This window comes from Patiria miniata, unplaced genomic scaffold (assembly GCF_015706575.1).
Source record: "Patiria miniata isolate m_02_andy unplaced genomic scaffold, ASM1570657v1 HiC_scaffold_7, whole genome shotgun sequence".
Taxonomy (NCBI): Eukaryota; Metazoa; Echinodermata; class Asteroidea; order Valvatida; family Asterinidae; genus Patiria; species Patiria miniata.
In genome coordinates, this window is record NW_024037074.1 from 29,849,180 (window position 1) to 29,854,681 (window position 5,502).

At 41.9% G+C, this 5,502-nt stretch overlaps 1 long non-coding RNA gene across 1 annotated transcript; it reads right to left on the reverse strand.

Annotated features, from left to right (window-relative positions):
* Positions 1-1,397: 1,397 nt before the first annotated feature.
* Positions 1,398-4,909, reverse strand: LOC119746206. Its single transcript, XR_005273710.1, has 3 exons — positions 4,845-4,909; positions 2,843-2,905; positions 1,398-1,492 (listed from the first exon to the last, which is right to left on the reverse strand). It is a non-coding gene; the product is annotated as an uncharacterized LOC119746206 (long non-coding RNA).
* Between the last annotated feature and the right edge of the window lie 593 nt (positions 4,910-5,502).

Consider the following 5,502-nt stretch of genomic DNA (forward strand, 5'->3'; position numbering starts at 1 on the left):
TAAGCACTCCAAACCATACTTTAATCCAATGCCGTAAAACTGTTCCGTGTATGCACTTATTAAAGTACATGTAACACAGTATTCAACTGAATTTTTTGATAAAATTGAAAGAATTTAAATTTTACACTTACTCATTAATTAGATATTGTTTCGGATCAGTGGCGTAGCCACGGGGGGGGGGGGGCGTGGGGGGCGACAGCCCCCCCATGAAACCTTGTCGCCCCCAGTCGCCCCCCCCCCCCCCACTGAGATTTTGAGTTTCTAAAAAAGTTATCATTGATCTACATGACCCCCCCCCCCCCCAAGGGCGGATCCAGGGGGGGGGGGGGCCAGAGGGGGCCATGCCCCCCCCCCAAAAAAAACGAGACCAATTTTTTTTTTTATGTGACATCGCAATAAAGGCTGGCAATGAGTACACCACCATCTTTTCCTCAAAAAAACATTGGTTAAAGTGGTCAGAAATTGCCTCAGATCGCACCACAGAGCATCTAGAATCCAAAATTTTTTTCGGGGCCCTTAAGCGGGCCCCGAACCACACGCCCTAATTTTTTTGACCCACCTTTTGGGGGGTCCAAATTTTTTTTGGCCCCCCTAAAATTGTGTTCTGGATCCGCCCTTGCCCCCCCCCCCATGAAATGTTCCAGCCCCCCCCCTCCCCCCAGCGCCCCCCCCCTCCCCCCCAGCGCCCCCCCCCCCCCCCCCCGAACTAAAAATTCCTGGCTTCGACACTGTTTCGGATAGACGGTGGAGCGATTGAAAATTCGGCGATGCGCGTGATCGTGTATATACTGGGCGTGGTTATTGTGTTTGACTATTCGGGGTAAAGGAGAAAGCCACTGAATGAGGTGAAGTGATATGAATTACTACCCGTCTGACCGTGTACGGTAAGATACACCGTGTCTCTACGATGCAGAACCAGCACCGCGCTCCCAGACACCTGCTCTTGATTAGTTGAATCCCCGCTATATCCAGTGACAACCAAGTCGCTGTTTTTCTTTAGATGTATGTAAAGGGTAGTACTTGAAGTCTTTTCAAGCACAGAAAATGTAAACACGTAGGTGCCCGGCACTGTACAGGTAAATGTGCCAGTCTCGAGATCGAAGCTGGTACCCGGCAAAAGCGTCTCGGTCTCCTGGAATGGCAAACAGGTGTCGTGACTCGTAGAGGTTTCCGAGCCGCTCGTCCTCACCACGGTGAATGCTACCCGCTGGTTGGAGCCGTCTGCTGTTTGTCCTGGCTCACCTTTCTGACCTTGCTGACCCGCATCGCCCTTTGACCCTGGCTGACCGTACGGCCCCATCGGTCCTCCTGGTCCAGGCAGACCTGGTATGCCGGGTATTGCAGCAGGTCCCTGGCAGCACTGCTGACACACCGGAGACGCAGGACCATCACCGTCCGAGGGAACCGGCCCAGTATAATCGGAAGCTCGGAGCTTGACAGAGTTACCCAGAAGGAGGGCGATTGAAATGATGGTTGCCATGCAATTGTTCATCTGTTTAAAAAAACACCAAAAAACAAAAACAAGTAAATACAAAAAATATGGAAAATAATAGGGAAAGATGAGATAAACAAAATTGAGGTCAGAGAAAACTGGAGAAATTGAATAAGGGTGAGACTTTTGAAATTTTGCGTCGGTTAAATTATAAATAAATTCATACATTATTAACATGTGAAATATGTGAAGATTTTCTCAAACATCACTGATCAAGTTCGAAACGCTTCTCTTCAAACTTTCTCATTAAAGGGAATTCATTTCCCGGAGACGAAAATGAAGGTAACAGTTTGGCGAACATCGCCGAATTATTTAAGACGAACATTCGCTCTTTGTCTAAATTGAAGTCTAAATCTGACTAATCTGAAAACGGACCGCTGGGGTGACTATAATTAACAAAACTTCTTTTATTCTGATCATGATATATGAGGAACATGATTTATGAATATCACTTGGACGAATTCGGCCGAAAATTAACCCTGTCAGTCCATACGAGGAGGTATTTTGGTCTTCTCAGCACTGCACTGGGTGAACATTGTGTTCCCAGTCGCCGGGATCGAGGGGGGGGGGTCCAACCCCCTTTTATCATTTTTCCTTTTTCTTTTTACATAAATTCCTTAAAAATAATGCGAAAACCGGCCTCCCAGCTCTGACACCCAAACATATGCTGCATGGTAATAAGAAAAACTCCGACTGTGCACAAAATACGTACAGAGCCAGCTTCTGTGCCAGTTGTTAGGGGGTATTTGTTCACTATTCTGTAATATACTGTTAATGATCGTCGGATTTGAAGGCGCACACAATAGAAGTAAGGTGCGAGACCCCCCCCCCCCTTGATTTTATGGAGTCAAGTGTCTGGACAAAATAAAACCTGTCTACATATTCAGCGTTGATTTGCTGATGGAACCCCCCTCCCGGCCTAAAATCCTGAATCCGCCCCTGGTTCCTCATTCCTATTTTACGTGATGATCGATATTCCTTACATTTAAAAGGACTTTAGGATAATGGCCAGTTCTCTACATTTTTACATTTACATTTATTTCATTTTTCGGGATACATTTTGTTACAACAAACAACAAAATTAAATACTCAGAAATGCACATGAACATATTAGACAAAACATACACAGTATAATATTTAACCATGCAGCTCCCCCGCTGGATTACCGTAAAGAAACATGGTTTATGTCGAGGGGCTCTCCAACTGATTAAATATGACACACTAAACACAATCTGTTATAGTTTTGACTCAAAATGTATCAATGCATATGAAAAGAGAATTCTTCCACCAAATCATCTCTCCATTGAGATGCTTGATTGAGGTAATTATCAAATAATATTCACTTAATACCTTGAAGTAACGTTTTGGAATTCTATCATGACAGGAATCCTCGACACTCGAGCAGATTGCTAGCTGAAAAAAAAAAAAAAATAGTCATTCAAAACTCACTCGGAGACGACTTGGGGACTGGTGAGGGAGGCATAGCTTAATTTCACACGAAAACACCGCAACAAATCTCTGTGATTGCGGATTGAGTTTTTTTTTCTTTCTCTTTTTATTTCAAGCTAATTGTGTTCTCCAACGGCTCTGACTGGACTCACGTTTGAGCAACAATCATCTTTGTTTGAGGATTTACTAGTTTGGAATCGAACGAATTAATCCCAAAATGAAAATTGTGTCGAAATGTGTCACCAAAATCAAGTTAAAGTCACGTGAGATCATATCGCAATGTCCGGACAAGTACCTATATCATGACAGAAACTTTGCAATGTCATAAGTGAAGATATGACCGGTTTCTAATTCCCTTAAATCGTTCGGAAAACCCTTGTATAGATTTGGTTTAAAAAGTGACCCCACGTTCACGTCACGGTGTTGTACGTTGTTGGAGACGGAATTCCATTACGAAAATCAAAACATTTCGCTTACATTTTCCTCAAAATGTACACATCTTCTATCTAAGCTGAATCTTCAACAGGTTCCTCAAAATGTACGTATCTACTGAGCTGAAACTTCAACAGGTTAAATAGATGTTGAGGACCTTACTAAAGATATTAAGAAATTATGTTGCTTCTAACAAACAAAATGCAAAGTAGATGATCCTATGTTTCTTTAATTCATTGGCTCAAAATGTGCTTGAATTTGTGGTTGTGAGAATCACAGTGAGCTTACAATTTCTGCATTAATAACGGAAAATGATATCATACCAAGGAAATAGTGGCGAACATATTACAGGTGGCATTCAAGTTAACAGTCGTTACAAAAAGAACTATTTAACCGGGTGGGGAATTAGAACACCAGATTGGCTATTAGCATCAGCCACCATCTGTTTCTCAACAAAGTATGTCCCAGAAAATATGTCAGATTTACTGCACAATAATTTAGTGTTCATATACATGCATTAAGCCAAATGGGCCTTATTCACGAGTTGGCCATTTTTGTCGAGATCCCTGAATGCATTTCATTCATTGTTAACTGTTGAAGGGGATGGCGCCAGACTTTTTATGCAGGCATAATGCAGCCTTACTTTACTGTCAGTTTTTTTTTTTTCTGGCCTTACACATTAGGGAACGTTAAATTACAAGTTTGAAATTATTCACTGAAGCAGAATGGACTTAATTTGTAATTAACTTGCTTTCATTTAACTACACAAGTTCCAGAAATCAAGATTTTACCTCACTCTTAATACAATATGGCCGACTTGTGAATACCACTATCGGTGTTTCAAAAAATATTCAACAGAATCTTAATACATGTAGTGGCATGTTGAGTGGAACCCTTTACATGCAAACATCACTAAATTCAAATTCATGTGTTTCGAATTTTTAAGGCTGAGAGCAGAGCATGCAGCAGGGCCGAATAATGTCTACAAATATCAACTCTATACATGATCAGAAATGAATCCAGTTAGTTAAAGCAATTTGAACTATAATGAAGCTGTTTGCATGATCATCCGGTCCCTTCATATTTGCGCCTTCTAATAGTGAAACCATAGAGCGTTTATTTCCGACTAGCCACACTGTTATTAGCAATGTTTGAATGTAATTATAAATCATTGACAGAAAATGGCGCGGATCGAATATTAACGCGCTTGCTTGGCTGTTGACATTCGTGTATCAGTAGTCACGCAATATCAGTTTCAATTGAAGTTTTGTTAAGAAAAATCGTGTTGTTTCAGTCCTCCAACAAGTACAGTTAGAGAAAAGGGAAATTTCAAGGCGGCTACCGCACTCGGCAATAATCTTAAGAATAGTCCCACGCTTATTGAAACAGCACTATGTGCAAAAAAGGCGACTTTTTTTGTTTCTGAAAAAGAAAAGGAAAAAAACAACAATTAATTGTTTCAAACACTCACCAAGCAAATCTCGTTCTTGCAATCAGTTCGCTCGGGTTGTCGTCTGAGGGTGAAGAGGAGCTGCGGTCTTGTGAGGAGTGAAGAGGCCACTCATTGCTTAAATATTGCCTTAGATTTCCCGAGCAGTGACTGGCCCGGTTTATGATTGGCCCCTGCTCACTGTCACTCTGACATCACCGACTCGCTTCATGTTAATAAGAAGGAAGTGATGTCAATGTGGTTGATGCTATACAGTCAGAATCAAAACTTGTGTCACCGACACTGAAATAGCCGCATCTTATTGGTGGATATGGATGTCGGTGACACGTACATCTAAAACACACGATTTGTGATTGACACATACAACCTGTCAATCACAAACCACTCACTGGTGATCACCGACTTGTTGGGTGATTTACTTTGATTGGTGGATTGAAAATTGACGTACACTGGCCGTGATTCATTAAATGTGCAGTTGGCACTTCAGTCCATTGAATTGTGTCGATTTATTTAGGATTGCATGAGGAATTAAATCGTAGTCAAGATGGCGGCCAAAGTAGATTTAACTGAAATCTGGGAGCGCGTGGGTGCATTATATGGATGCACTTAACTCAGATGAAACGTACTGTTATACAACAGTGCATTTAGTTCAAGTCAGGATCTCAAATTGGAGCACAAG